Here is a 16300-nt window from a genome sequence, read left to right on the forward strand (position 1 = left end):
GCCCGAGGATCTAAAACCTTAATCCCTTTTGAGGGCCAAAGGCCTTCAATCTCTACCGTAAGTGAATGAGAAGAAGCCCGAGCATCGCAACTGATACTAGGCCAGACCCTGTCATGCCGCATTATAATAGTAGACGACAGTGGCTGCTTAGGAAGAGCCAAATCTTGAATAAAATGTCTGCAATACACAATAGTGAACTAAATGGATGTCTTGAACCAAATATAGCCAGAATTACAATCTCTCATAGCTAAATGGAGTTCTGCGCTTTAGTAGCTTTCTCCAAGAGCATGAGTAGCCTTTTGGAATAGACAGAGACCAGATGAATCTAAACTCCAGCAAGTGTCCTCTCATAAGAGAAAATAGATCCTGAGAGCACCTACAAAACCCCTCGCCACAATAGCAGAACAACCCCAAAAAAGCAGCAAAGAAACATTGGGTTCTGTGACTATTTTGTTTCGGTTGATATTGGCATCCGCATCATCCATGTATATCTCCGACGTTCAAGAACTGCTTCAAATTCAAACTGCTATTTATGTAATCCGAAGCCCAATCAGATGGATTATCAGAGATGCGGGAAAGAAGAAATCAGTGCGAATAAGTAGCCCAATTATATAACCTCATCTAGATTGAGTTGGGAGAAAGTTGCATGTGACCAAGCTGAACTAAAAGCTAATTATATAACCAAGACAAAAAATTCACAGGTGTGACCAGAGAACACTCGTGGAATTTGTGCTGCTGCACAAATCCTGACTGCAATTCAAAAAGATAGAATCAAGATAGTTTTCAATGGAAAGGAACTAACCCCAAATTTTTTTTGACTTTTAAAGACCACAGGTGCTGCTTTGTCTAAAGGAGTACTTCATGAAAGTATTAAATGATGCCATCAAGCAAGAACACTAAGTAGGACATAATGGGAGCTTCAAACTTCCCCCACAGTCAGAATCTAAATTAGACTTTGAAATACAACCACAAAGACCAAACAAGGGACAAAAGCATCTGTTCAAAGCGATTGTAACTATAAAGAAAAAGGCCAGCAATCATTAATCACCAAGTGAAATTGCCTCTTCAGCTCAGGTCTCCAGATATTTTCCGCATGAAACATCTCAGAAGAACGAAAGTTCTGTCATAATCATCATCAGAGGCATAAATCAGGGAGGCCTTATATCACTTTTCTCCGGTGTTAATAGTTGTTTTGTCTTTTTTTCCCTTTTTCTTGCGGACGGTGGAGACTTGGGGGTTTAGCTCAAGCTGTTCAAACTTCACTCTAGCGAAGCATCAAGAGATATTCTGAAATCCTCATGACTACAGACCAAAGAGCAAATAAGTCAAGCAATCAAGCACATGGAAAAAGAAACGAAAAGCGTTGTGAATGAGAGGAACAGAATGGAGTAAGAAGAAGAAGAAGAAGATTATTTCAACATGCCTCTTCAGTTCAGGTCTCCAATATATTTCCGCATGAAACATCTCGGAAGAACGAAAGTATTGTTACAATCATCCCAAGAGGCATTGTTACCGTCCTAAATTCCTAGGGAATAAAACACTCAGCCAAGCAAATTAGGCCAATTGAATCTTGAAAGTCCAGGAACAATCGTTTGAAATGATAGCTCAAACAATGTAGTCACGAGAACACATCCAGAAATAAGGCATAAAACCAAGAACGTGGCACTATCATTTTGGGAACTATAACCTCTCACGAAAAGTTTTCCATTAGGCAAAAAAAACCCCACAAAAAGAGAAATTTGCAATGACAAACAAAAAACTTGAAAGAAAACAAAAGTGAATCAATCAAGTAAGCCCTGTCAAGAACGTAGACAGATGGCTCACGCCTCTTCAGTTCAGGTCTCCATAATTCTTCCACATGACACATTTCGGAAGAACGAAAGTTTTTGACATGGTCATCCTCAGAGGCATTACTACTACTGTCTTAAGTTGTAAATCATGATCAAAGCAAAATCAAGATGGGCAGCAATCAAGCAAAGCGCTTGTGTAAGCAAAGATTATAGCTTTCTTCTGTCCCGTGCTTTACAGAAAACAAACCAAACATGAACAGATGCAAAAAGGGATCACTCATCGATGCCTCATCAGTTCAGGTCTCCAAAATATTTTCCTCACGAAACATGTCGGAAGAACGAAAGTATCGCAACTTCACCACAGAGGCAAACCATACAGCGGCTGTTCTTAAATCTACATCCAGATAAACACCATCACGAGCACAATCACGCTCGCATCCCCGAAATGAAGTGCAGCTTTCTCTCCTCAAAAACGAAAAGAAGAGGAAACCAAGAAAGGGAAGAGACACCCAATCAACCCCATCAGAACAGGGGAGAACCAAAAAAAAAAAAACATCCAACCCCAAGTCATGAACAGAAACGAAGAAATCAAGAGTATAGTTGCAGAGAGACAGCATCGAGAATTGAAAACATTTCGAAGCAAGCAACGGAACTCGAGTAATGTCTGCAGCAATGAAGCAGCGGATCAAACCACATGCAAGGTGAACTCGGGAAGGAACGGAGAGATTAGGATTTAGGACAGACCTCACGATGGCCGAGCGGCCGAAGCTGACAACTTTCCCGTTCAGACTATGGTAGTCCGGGCTTTTATAGAGGCGAACGTTGCGTAACCCTAGCGTTCCGAAGCACGCTCCTCCCTCTGAACCCGATCTTGCTTCCCGATTCGGTTAATTACAGTTTGGTCCTTTAATCCTCCATCCTTTTGTTTTCCATTTTGTCCTTGCTCTTTTGTAATTTGTGCAATACAGTCCTTTTTCATCCATTATTAATTGACTATCAAATTATTTAGAGCCCCATTTTATGTCTTACTTTATTGTTCTTTTTTTTTTCTCTCTCTCTCTCTTCTCTATGTTCGTCATCTTCTTCTTCCTCATTTTCTTCTCCCCTAGGTCCTTCACTGTTCCTTCAAAGGCTCCATTGGCTCCACCATTCGTTCACTGAAAAAACTAGTAGTTTTTGGCCTGTAGGACGAAGAAAATATTTCCATTTCATTTTCAAATTATAATTTTCTTGAAAAATGGACTTGACGGATCCAATTAACGTACTTGACGGGTGAAAACACCAATTGCACTCTGAACATGACTTAAGAAAAGGATTCACATTTCATGTTTAGTTCATTCACCGAGACTCGTGTCTTATGTCTTTTCGAGCTCATGAGGTTGATGAGCCGATTAGGGATAGTTTTGTTTAATCAATGATAGACTTTTCTTGATTGGAAAAGGTAAAATAATTGCCAGATGGAAAATTCAAGCTTATTTATTTTATAATTATCAAGTCTCTTCTTTGTTGTTCTCGAAAAAAGGTCTTGTCCTTCGATGTCCATCGTAAAGTTTTGTCGTACTAAATTTTTCTTGAAAAATGTTCACCCATGATTAAGAGCTTAACTAAATTTGCTTTCATTAAATTAGATTAGATGTCAAATGATGGATTTCAAATTCACGTGTAGGCTTCCATATGAAACATTAATTTGGTAGGGAAAAATGTCTCCTCTCTCTCTCTCTCTCTCTCTCTCTCTCTCTCTCTCTCTCTCTCTCTCTCTCTCTCTCTCTCTCTCTCGCCTAAGATGTTCAAGCACACGGTGGGGTCGAGTAGCGCCTCGCCGATCTTGTGCCCTTTCACGACAGAGTAGAAGATGGTCGGAAAGGTATCGTGAAGGTGGGTCGAGGCCACGAGGGGTGGCGAGGTGGAGAAGCAAGCGAATAGTGAGGCTAATGGAGCCTTTGGAGGAGAGGTGGAGGACATAGCAGGAGAAGGCCAACGAGAAAGAAGAATGACGAACATAGAGAAGAGAGAGAAAAAAGAAGAATAAAGTAAGATACAAAATAGGGCTCACGTTTTACATTAATTATCATTAATAGGTATAATGTGCTAAAAAGATGGGACTCATGAGGGATGATATTATAGTCAAAATACTATTTCACGGGAGTGTATAATCCAAAAAGGGAGTAGAAAAAGCACAGCCTAATTACTTATTAAGTGGCCAAAATGTGGATGTATAGCGTTCATATTGGGCCCAATTGTCAATTGAAGCAAAAAAAATAAAGAAGAATATGCACTGTGCAAAGTGAATGAGAGAACTTGAAGGGCGTGAATAATAAATATTCTATTTCTCTATTTTTATTTTTCTATTATTGAGAATATGTTTAGAACAGAAATCCATTTGGTAAAGCAATTTTATTTTTCTATTTTTGGGACATATTTTTAACCCAAAAGTAGGTTTGGAACAAAAATTAAAAAGTAGAAAATTTCAAGTAAATAAAAACTCTTCTCGTTATCGGTCCCCGACTACTAGTCGTTGGTCTCCGACCATCGACCACCGTCTCTTGACAGCCGATCCCCATAGAAAGTTTATGCTATTATCAAACAAATTTTTGCTTCGGGAATATTAATTTTGTGTTGTTATCAAACGTGTCACTCTACTCAGAAACTCATATAAGGGATAGATATTGTTCCTAAAAACAGAATGGTTATTATTCACGCTCGAAGGGGCTTGCTCAATAGCCTAACCCCGCTTAGAAGGTGGGAAAGATGCGACCGGTTTAGACGTGTCCAAATGGGGATTGTTGGACCCAAATTCGAAAAGAGAGAGGGGGGAAGGCAGTAGACTTGTGGGGCATCGCTGCTTCTTTTGGCTATCACCGAGGATGGTTTGACCCTTGCTGGTAGCAAGCAAGGACCCTCTGACTCAAGCCGGTTGGAGGGCGATGCCCTCTCGAGGGCTGTGAGACCCCATCGCTACAAATGCCCACTAGAAATGGCAAGAATTTCTCTGCTCTTGCTGGGCCATCGCCCTCAACGATTAGGGTTAAACAACACTTGTAAAATATGAGATTTTGACTGAGCCAACAGTGGCGCCCAAAAAGAAAAGGGGGGTTTGAAAAGTCAAAGAAGAAAAAGAGACTCTTATTTTATATATATAAAGAAGGAGCAATAATGGGGAGACAGAAACACTCGCGTAGAGAATAAGGGAAAGAAAAAAAGAAGAAGAAAACAAAGAAACGGATGGCGCACACGAACCGAACGCCTTGCCAAGACGATTCAACTCCGATTAGAAAGGCTCGGTAAGTGCTTGCGATCCTCATTCTTCTAATCGGGGTAATTTTGGGGGTTAGGGCACAAATATGAAGTTTTGTGAATTTTGAGCCATGAAGTCCTCTTTTTAAGTTATTAAGCTTGAGGATTTCATTGAAATGGTGGATTACGGTGTTGCAGAGCCGTGTAGTTTGATGAGAGTTTATTTGGAGCGACGGTTTAGTCGAAGCGAGGATTTAAGGGTTTCACATGTGGGTTTTGCGAAACGGACGGCTTAAATAATCGCTTTGGTTGTGCGATTTGTTGGTGCGTAGGAACAATTTTGTTAGGGTTTAAGCGTATTTAAGCCAATTCATAGTTGTTGTAGTATTTTGCTTAATTTTGATGTCAATTCTCATTTAATTGTTAGGATTATGAGATCGATGGTTCGTTTAGCTGCGTGTTATTGGTTTTGGGCATTTCCATGTGAATGGTGATATCTCTTATTTGAATTTGTAAACTCACAATCGAAAATGAAAAGTATGAGACATATTATGTGCAAAGTGTGATTTGGCTAAAAGGCAAAAGCGATGTTCTCAGCACATTGGATGCATAACCTGGGATCGGGATTTTGCTAATTTTTAGTTAATTATGAATAGTTTGAGGAACGTTTTTTAAGACGTTTCTAATTGTCATGGATTTATGAAGTGGATTCCAAAATAATGTGAGAAATGTCCGATGAAATATATATATTCTGTTTGAGGAATGAAGTTGAGAGAGCTTATATATTTTGGATTTACGAAACTCTTTTGTAAAATATTATGAAAAGCTCTTGACTTGGTGTATAGTTTAAGAAATATTATATGTATTGATTTGTGACATGCTTTATGAAATGCATTTTATTTGATAAAGTGAGTTGTGAAAGATGATTTAATTCGATTTGTGAAACCGATTTTATGGATTTTGGATTGATTTTGTGAAAAGAATTTGTTTGTGAAAGCCTATGTTTTGGTTTGTGAAATCAATTGTGATAGGGACTGGTCAGGGGCTAAGTGCTACATGGTGATACGAGTCTCGTGTAAACCACCTCTAGCGCCTTGTACAATTGATATGTGTTGGTCAAGATCTAAGTGGTACACGGTGATGCGAGTCTCGTGTGATCCACCTCTAAAGCCTTGTACAATTAATATGTGTTGGTCAAGGGCTAAGTGCTATACAGTGATGCGAGTCTCGTGGGAACCATTTCTAGAGCTTTGTACTACTTTAGGGCTAACGACTACATGATTACGTAAGTCTTGTGGGAGCCACTGTCGTGACTTGGGAAAAATTTCGAGCGCCACGTTTCCTTGGGCCCCTCGTTTTTCTTGGTACATCGAGGGTGCTTACCTACGTAGAAAATTTAGTGAGCGGCGAAGCTGGGCCGAACCGAGAAAGAGACGACTCGGGTGGGCTCGACTTCGTGGGAGTCCGACGCGTTTCAATGGTCTTTTCCAAGAGGCGGGGGTGTTCCAGTTACCCTACAACCTATGGCAACGGTTTGGTGGTCATTTCATTTTATGTTTGAAAAAGCTCTTTGATCAAAATGATTTCTTTTGAATAGACCGGGAGTCGCCACTAACTTTTTTGGGGGTCGATTAGAAACCCGATTAGGAAGAAAGGTCTTCCTAATCCTTACGCAATCAGAGATCTAGGATCGGGGATTTGGTTACCCTAGTTTACACTAGAATCCTTTTGGTTATCGCCTGTAATTTATTGTTATCTAACTTGTAAGCATGCGAGGTTTTACCAGTTTGACTCCTAATCATGTTTTTGTTAGCCACTAGGTTTTCATGAAAATGTTCTTATAGGTGGGTATTTTTCATAGCATTTTTTATGTATGAATGTATTCTAAAAAAATGTAAAATCATCCAAAGCAAACAAATGGTTAAAAAGAGAGTGCATATAAATAATAAACTACTCTAAGGACGAGAGAAGAAAAACCCGCAACTCGTCGGGCAAATAATACAACCCAATAAAAGAAACTTGACACACGGTTGGGGGGTGCGACAAATAAAAGATCGGAGTAGACATCGGTCATTGGCCTCCATTCTTTGAGATGGACCATCATTTCATCTCCAGGGGCCTCATGGTATCGAACCGAGCAATCATCAATTTGGAATAAGGGATCGCTCAACTATGCATACATACTCATATTGACCATCATATCAAAGGTTACAAATCACAACGTAATTCCAATCAAGAACGGGCCTCGAGGGCGCCCTTTGTATGCACCCATTGCAATTTCCGTTAATCCCATTAATTCACTTAAAAATGTGTTAGTTCTAATGGGTGCACGAGGTTCCCCATATATTATGCATCGGTCTTAACATTCATCTAACAAATCACACGCCATCAGCTCTAATTAGATCATGTACTTGGGCCTTTTGGGACTTGGATATCAAACAATCAAAACAAGATTAGTGAGCCCTAAGAGGATCACTTGTGGAATTAAGCTTATTATGTTTAGACACGGTTACCAATGAAGATAAGGTTCAATTGCAATGGTTCAAACACTCAAAGAAAGCTTATGACATGCTGATTAAACTTTATGGGACCATTTTTTGTGTTTTCCAATGCATTGACTTGAAAATGACAAATTTGACCCTACTGTTTAGAAACGTGATCAGATAAAAAATGGAAACCTTAAAATACATAAAAATAGGAAAATGTGTTCTTGACAACTTTTATGTTTTGTATTTTTATCAAAAGGGCCACTATTTCCGTGTGAAAATTCATTTAGTGAAGGGACTCAGCAGCAAATTTGTATTTTTCACAGAACCGACACACTTTGAGATTATGCTCAAATGGATATCCAAATCTCAATATTAATGCACCAAACTTTTTTGTCTACTAAATAAGATCATGATGAACAACTTTTATCTTTTATTTTCCTTCAAAAAAAGACTCTAAACATAAGATAATTAGGAATTAAAATGGCAATGCACATATCAACATGCTGACTCACGAATATCCATAGAATTGCATGATTTCATTAAATGCATTAAAAATATGAAACATGCCTGAAATTTTTTGATATTTTTATATGTTATGCATTCAGATGTTATGAGCGATTTTCATGAAATGACTTCTATGAAATGAAGCCTAGAAAAAATTATGAAAAATCATGAATTAGTTTAGGAAACACATTTCCAGGAGAAAATATTCAATGGTTATCAAATTTCACGTGGTCGCCTAATGTGGTAGTGAAGAGTGAGTCGAAAAAAAAATTACACCAGCTCAAATTTTTCTCTCCCTCTCGCTCCGCTATGCAACGTAGCCCGCAACAAGCAAACATTGAATGCCATTCCCTCATCTCTCCTCTTTTTAAATTCGTTTCTCCTTCTTTTGGGTTAAGCTATGTCACTTCTTCACTTGCGTTGTTGTCGACAGTAATCTGAGCATCGGAGATGAGAGAAAACTGAGCGAGAGAGTGCACCGAACCACCAGCATGAAATTGTGCATGTGCTCTCTGTTCTTCTCAACCGCCGCTTGAAGAAACCGGAAGTAACTTCGTCCCGCTTGAAGTTCCGTTGATGGTGCCGACGTGTGTTCCCCATTGGAATCTCTCCCACATGAAAGGTAAGAATCCCCACTCTACCCTCGTTTAGGAAGAAAACCCTCATGTGTTTCCTCAAATCCATGATGTTTGTGCCATTTTTTTTGGATGAAGCGATGCGGTGTGAACGCTAGGTAGAAGACAATAACGGTGTAGTCTTCTTCATTACCCTCTCGCTCCGCTTCGGTCTTCTTCGTTTCCTCCGCCTATCGAGATGATTAGTCGAGCATCACCCATGAGTAAGCTTAAATTGTCGCTGCTCTTGTGTTGAAAGTTTGTTGCTTTTCGATTATATTAATTTTGTACTCTAAAACTGTTGCTTGCTTTAACTCATCTTAGCTCTACCTTTTTTTTTGCTTTAGTTTCTAAAAGGCAACAACGTTGAGGTCATCGCTGTTATGTGGGTTTAGAAACGCGTGTTTACAAGGTACAGATACTATTTCACGTACATTGTTTTCACGAAACCCACTCTTGATCTATCATGACTGAAATAAAGTATGGACATACAAAAACTTTTGCACCGACTTACATTTTTACTATTATTCAACAGACAATTTCTAGTCCTCGGTAGCTATTTCGACTTGTTCTCAAGAAAAATGATATGACCTATCTTTTTAGATTTTAAGTTTGTTTAGTGTTTATCTCTCTCCTTAAAATAATTAGATTTTTTTTTAAAAAAGGCTTGTAGAGGCTGAGAGGATGATATCATCATGCATAAGTTGATAAAGCATTTGAATTTAGAATTGGCATGACATTTGCTAATGAGGACGAAGCTTATAATACATATAATGCATATGTAATTTGCAAGGGATTTGGAGTGCGAAGAGGACAAAAATCAAACAATAGCAAAGGAATATTGTGAATAAGCACATTTTTGTGTACTTGTGAAGGATACTCTCCACCAATCCTACCTCATGAACAAAGAGATGTTTATAGTACCATGAAAAGAACTGAATGTAAAACTTACATTAAATTCAAAATCGAAGATGGAGTTTGGGTAGTTACCAAGTTTGAGGAGGTTGATAATCATCCATTCATTGATGATAAGCAAAAAAAATATCATACGGTCATATCGACTTATAACAGATTGTGATAAGAGCACTTAGATTTCTTTGGCTGGGCCGGTATAAGGGCTATGAAAGCATATTCATACCTTAGTGGTGAAGAGGGGGGGACAAGAGAATGTTGGCTTTTATTCTTGTGATTGTCAAAATTTCTACCAATCAAAGAAAGGGACCTCATTAGTGCGGATGATTGTCAAAGGATCATTAATCATTTTGATTGCTTACAATCAGGTGGAAGCAATTCTTCTTACACTTTTCCATTGGATAAGGACCAAAGACCGACCAATTTTTTTTGGTCCGATGTGCATCCAAGCTGGATTATGAAGCTTTTGGAGATATTGTGGTATTTGATACTACTTACCGTACAAATAAATACAATATGATATGTACACATTTGTTGGCTTGAATCATTATTGGAAAAATATTCTATTTGAATGTGCATTTCTATTGGAAGAAACTATTGCTTCTTTTGTGTAGGCATTTCAATCCTTTTTAAAGGCAATGGATAATAAAGCACCCACACCGATCAAAATCATGCAATGGCAAATGCAATTAAAACTATTCTTTCGAACACTAATCATCATTTATGTATATGTCATATTGGGAATATAGCACATCTTATTGAAAAGCCGAGCTTTCGTGATAAGTATTGGCATAAGCTTATATATCAATGGGAATCTAAACTTGAAATGGAGAACAGTTGGAAAGCCATGTGTCACAAGTGGAACTTGGGGGACAGCAAGTGGTTCAATAATTTGTATCGCTTGCGTCACAAATAGTGTCCTACATTTTCCGAGATATTTTTATGCGGGAATTAGATCCACACAAAGAAGTGAGAGCACTAATAGTGTCTTTCAAGATGTGGCATGTAAGAGCATGACTTTGTCTAAATTTGTTAGTCATTATGAGAAGCAAGCAGAAAAAATGCGCAATGCTAAAGTTATTGATGATTTTAGGTGTGCTCGAGGAAAGCCATAGATTATGGTTGCAAATAGTGGCATATTAAAGCATGAATCACATGTCTATAGTCATATTATTTATAGAAAATTTCAGGCCGAGTTCTTGCATGCTACATCCGAACATATTCTGAGATCAAATACTTATGGGATATTGCATACTTATATACTAGGAGCTTAAAGTAGTGAAAAAAAAAAAAAGCATGTTGTCCATGTTTTTCCAAGCGATTCTACCATTTCATGTAACTGCAAGTTATTTGAGATGCAAGAATGTTATGCAAGCATACTTTATGTATCTTGACACATTTGTAAATATTACAAGCATTCCATCATAATACATTTTGAAGAGGTGGACAATAGTTGCAAAATAAAATAGTCATTGTGATGATGTTGTAGAAAGCTTTCATGATGCGATAAAGTCAAAGACATTGCGCTTGAAGAGGTTGATGCAATTGTCTTTAAGTGCTATAACAACAGTGCGAATCAGGATATTATGGAGAAGATCGGAACATCAACCTTGTTGCATCTCCACTCTTGTATCACTAACAAAATGTAATCTCTCGTAGGTAAAGATGATGTTAATTTCTTACGAGAAAATGATGAATCTGAATATGCAGAAAATTGTAGAATTCAAATATTTGATCCCCTTCGGAGAAGACTAAAAGGTGTACCAAATACTCGGTTGAAGGGTGCTAGTGAGAAGCGAAAGAGAAAGGAATCTTCATGCACAAAAGGGACTTGACCCTTAGTGCATGATGTGAGAAAAGCCCTTTATTTCCGATTTGTGGTTCATTGATGTGTAATTATGTGTTGTTGAGTTTTGTTTTTCCTTTAATGATTAAAATGCCATTAGTTTTCCTTTTGTCCAGTATTGTTTGATGCTATTTACCATGAAACAACAATCAAATACGCCATTTTCCTTTACGTTATGTCTGTAGGTCTATCCAAAGGATGTTACCATGCTGTCTTCAAATGTTTGCTTTAAGTACTCCTGTCCTTTGTCTAGCTTAGTTTCCTCTCCATTTGCTTACTAATGCTATAACTCTTCCTGGAGTGTTGGTTCCACTAGTATTGGCAATTAATAGGAAAATATGGAGCGTTGTCAGCTGCAATTTAGTTTGAAAATGGTTCTATTTTGTTTAGCTTCTTTAGAAAGTGAAAGTATCAATTGTAAATGCATGAAAACAGTTATGTTATTTTTATTCCACATATTGTGCATAGCTTGTTAATCACAAAATACTTTCCCATTCTTCCCGTTGTATTTATTTTCATCGTTGTCTCCTTTATGTACTTAGCTTTAGAAAATTTGTTTTTTTCTAGATGAAGACAGCAGCAAGCGTTAGTGGTACTTTATGACATCAACAAAAGGTAGGATTCTGAAGTGTGCTCAATTTTTACCCATTTGAGAGCAAATTTGTAGGTACTATTTATCTTTATGCTGCGGAAACCTTGGAAGCACAATTCCCTCTTTGACATAATATGGCCTTTCTCTTGTAATCAATAGCCCGGTAAATTGCTAGATTTTTTTTTTTGTTAGAATTGCTAGTAACTTGACAATGTCAATTTTTGTGAATACCGAGGTTACATATTATTTTCTTTTTGGAAGAGCCCGCTATTTCCACTCCCTTTTGAGTTCGCCGTATTTCGTTGTCCTTTATTTTCATTTCATGATTCCGGACCAAGAATTTCAGCATTTTCATGAGTTAGGAGAATTTTACATATTAACATGATCTCTTTTGTCATGATTTGTTGGTAACCTTGTTCAAAGAAAATTGCAGAGTCAGCAACAAAGATACAAATTATACTTAATGTTGTAATAAGATTACTTTGAAGTTTCTCGAGTGCATGCTTGAAACAATATGAATATCCATAAATGTCCTTAAATTTACTCAATCCCCTAGTTGACTTGCTCATCAAATAGACTAGCACTCTCTAACTTATAACAATGCAAGCAACTTCATTAAGCCATAAAATGCCATAGAGAATTGTAGATGCAAAAGAGTTAACATACTACCTTATGAGCAGTCAAACGTTCAAAAGGTGAGAGCAGAGCATCTTTTGGATAAGGTCCTTAGCACTATCAGATATTTAAGGGCCATGGTTCTGAATCAAAGTTGTTTAAATGATTGGTTCTTGAAGAATAGTTGGTTTTGGGAGAGGGGGGAGGGATCAAGGTGTTCTGTTAAGTTGATTGGCAAGGTTCTGGCTTGCAAATCCATCGAGATAGATTGGCTCAATTTGATTATCGAACTTGGTTTCATCTTTTAATTGCTTTTGAACTTCTCTTTGTCAAGCGTTTCTTTGCTCGGCTCTCCTCTATTTCAAGTCCTCTTATTGTGCATAGTAGTGATAGGATAATCAAATTGAGTCGATTCGACATAGTACCAATTTTGAACGTGAGTTCAATTTGACTAGATTATGGAATCAAGAAAGACAAAAATTCATTATACTCTAAGTTTCTTTAAAATCATAGTAAAACAAGTTCTACATAACCATCAAGATTGATTACTGTAATTATCCATATAGTAACATAGAAATCACAATTCTAAGAAGGAAAGATATGATGACTCCATATAATATTAGTAGTGGCATAATAAACTCTATTTTTCCTCTAACTTCCTTCAATTCTCCTTTCATGATTGTCCATTCTTCATTTTGGCTTAATGCCTCTCCAAAATTGATTGCGTCCATATTTTTAGGAGAATAGATCCTGTATTTCTTAATATAATCTTCAACCCCTTGCACAAACCCCCGACAATAATCTGTCTAAACAAAAAAGAACTAGGGTAAAGCAATATCAAGTATTACATATGTCACTACATGGACAATATAATAAATTGATATACTTACATTACAATATAATATTCCTCGATTAATAGGATTCTTTTACACTTTTTTAACCGTGCATAATTTTCCTTGTGGACATGGACATATCTTGGATGGAAAATCAACCAACCAATTTGAAGATCCTCAAGATGTCATACTAAAACAATAATACCATATAATCAAAACTAGATTAGATAATCAAGCACAACATTCTAATTAAAAGCAACACTAGTGGAGAATATAAGAAAATGTACTCTTCGAAAGGAGAAAGAACCAACCCTTACATAAGAAGGCCAAACATTAATCATCACGAGGGAGCCCAACAATAATTTTACGTGAAATTAGCTAATCATGTAAATAGATATAGATATAAACATATCATGAATCCGGTGATGTTTCTCACCGCTAAATCAATCATAAGCATTCCTTATGACATCCTTGCCACAACTTATTGCTCTACATTAAAAGAAACGTTTAGCGTGTCTTTATTTACACGACATTAATCTATTTAATTATCTGTTTGACGTTGGGCTCCGGCCGGACTACCTTTGACCACACCAATCCTCGGCAACGCTAGATCAACGCCGGCCCATCTCCATCTCCACCGATCCAAACTATATCGACGGCTGTTGGAAAAAGGCAAAATAGAGTAAACCCATAATCGAAGAAAAATGAAGCTAACCCAGCTCATATATTTCATCAAATAAATTTTGGGCGACTCGGCTAGATCGTTTAGGCTTAAAACTCAAGTAACAATTCAAGTTGGATTACTACGCCTAGCGTTTGTACCGCATCAATTCATTGAAAAAAAATGGCACAAACATCACGGATTTGTGGAAACACGTGAGGGTTTTCTTCCTAAACGAGAGTAGAGTGGGGATTCTTACCTTTCACATGGGAGAGATTCCGGTTGGGAACGCACGTCGGCACCATCAACGGAACTTTGAGCGGGACGAGGTCACTTCCGATCTCTTCAAGGCAGTTGAGAAGAACAAGGAGCACATGCGTTGTTCCATGGTGGTGGTTTGGTGCGCTCTCTCACTCGGTTTTCTCTCGTCTCTCAATCTCAGATTTTTGTCGACGACAACGCAAGTGAAAAAGTGACATAGCTTAACCCTAAAGAAGGATGAACGAATTTGAAAAGAGGAGAGAGAGGGGGCATGGCATTCGATGTTTGCTTGTTGTAGGTTTCATTGCAAAGCAAAGGAGAGAGGAAAATCCGAGCAGGTGAAATTTTTTTCGACTCTCTTTCCTTCTTGCCATGTGTCGGGTTTTTAGTAAACAACATGTGCTCTTGTGTACCACATCAGCCGACCACGTGAAATTTTACAACCACTTTATATGTTATGCATCCAAATGTTATGAGGTACTTTCATGAAATGAAGCCTAGAAAAAATCATGAAAAATCACGAAGCAGCAAGGCGGTTCAGGAAACACACTTTCGGATTCAAAACAATGAAATCGCAAATCCACACCTCACACTTTGGGGAAATTTTGACAGACCAATTGACGTTCATTTTCAACCCATAATATATCGATTCGAAGATCTTTAAGTTGTCTACAAAAATATAGTGTATCATTTTGTCTAATTTCAACATTTAGACATGGGTGATTAACATACAACGAAACTATACATTCTGTTCGAGAAGAAAAACATGTGAACATGCACCAAAACTCAACCAATCATCCAAATCCATGCACAAATCATCATGTTAAAGCATATTGATCCATTCCACATCATTAGTCAACCATTAAACACCCTTCACCTCCTCACATTTAAATGCAAACGGTCATTCCTTCATCATACTCGCTACGCATATCACTGCTAAGTTTAAGAAAACTACCTTTTGTGACGATTCTTGGAGGTTGAAGTTGAGCGAGAGAGATGGCAATCTACCCACCAACTTCACTCTCAAATTGAAAATTAAGGGGTAAGTATCAAAGTAGTCTTGAATTCAAATGATAATAACCAAGTAAGAAGATGAGTAAGAGAGAATCGAGGCTTGTTTGTGGTCGCTAAGGGGAACTTCGATCATGGTGGACTCAAGAGCACGCCCTAACACGCCGTCGCAAGGAGAGAATGGGCATCGGGAGTCAGCAGAGGACCACAATAAGGGTCGATGGCCACCGGGCCCATCACCGATGTAAAAATCGATAATAAAATCGAAGCCTTCAAGGCCTTCCCGGAGTTTCATCGGAGCTCTGTTAGGGGTGAAATCGATGCGAGGAGGAAGGTTATATGTAAGGAAGAGAGTGGTGGTGGTGATTTGTGGAGGTGGGCCGCAGGTTGGTCGAAAGGAGCTCGACAGTGGGTCGGCCGCCGAGAGGGTTTTGAGGGAGATAGTGTTCTTGGGAGTTTTTTTATTTTTCTTCTCATTATCTCTTTCTCTCTCCAAATTTGAATCCTCTCAACGTGTTTGGTGGAATCAATTTGTGGATAAGGTGTCCTTTTGGCACAAATCTCAATAGATGCTCTTAGTATAACTGTCCTTTTGAGAGCATATGCCATCTATCCTTTATAACTTGTACCAAGATCCATTTTTGTCATTCTTGTGACATCACGTGCCCTTTTTTCAACCATATATGGGAGCGGAAGGATCTAGAAAAATTTTGCACAAAAATTCCCATTTTAATGGTATTTGCAATTAGGTCCCTTTTTTGAAAGTGCTTAAAAATATGAAATGATTGGATCAAAATGCAATTAAAGTTGTAAGAACCAAATGTCATAAATGGACCAGGGTGAAAAGAAAGCTAAAAAGAACTCAAATTGCGATTTTTGCTCGCCTAGGGACCTAAATGTAAATTTTTTAGAATTCAGGGCTCCCGATCGAATTTTTG

At 38.0% G+C, this 16300-nt stretch overlaps 4 non-coding genes across 4 annotated transcripts; all 4 read right to left on the reverse strand.

Annotated features, from left to right (window-relative positions):
* Positions 1-1059: 1059 nt before the first annotated feature.
* On the reverse strand, positions 1060-1143 carry LOC115740080. Its single transcript, XR_004015320.1, has one exon. It is a non-coding gene; the product is annotated as a small nucleolar RNA Z159/U59 (small nucleolar RNA).
* Positions 1144-1421: 278 nt separating this feature from the next.
* Positions 1422-1505, reverse strand: LOC115740082. Its single transcript, XR_004015322.1, has one exon. It is a non-coding gene; the product is annotated as a small nucleolar RNA Z159/U59 (small nucleolar RNA).
* A 319-nt stretch (positions 1506-1824) lies between these two features.
* On the reverse strand, positions 1825-1909 carry LOC115740081. Its single transcript, XR_004015321.1, has one exon. It is a non-coding gene; the product is annotated as a small nucleolar RNA Z159/U59 (small nucleolar RNA).
* A 166-nt stretch (positions 1910-2075) lies between these two features.
* On the reverse strand, positions 2076-2158 carry LOC115740083. Its single transcript, XR_004015323.1, has one exon. It is a non-coding gene; the product is annotated as a small nucleolar RNA Z159/U59 (small nucleolar RNA).
* Between the last annotated feature and the right edge of the window lie 14142 nt (positions 2159-16300).

The sequence above is a fragment of the Rhodamnia argentea genome, chromosome 5 (assembly GCF_020921035.1).
Source record: "Rhodamnia argentea isolate NSW1041297 chromosome 5, ASM2092103v1, whole genome shotgun sequence".
Classification (NCBI taxonomy): Eukaryota; Viridiplantae; Streptophyta; class Magnoliopsida; order Myrtales; family Myrtaceae; genus Rhodamnia; species Rhodamnia argentea.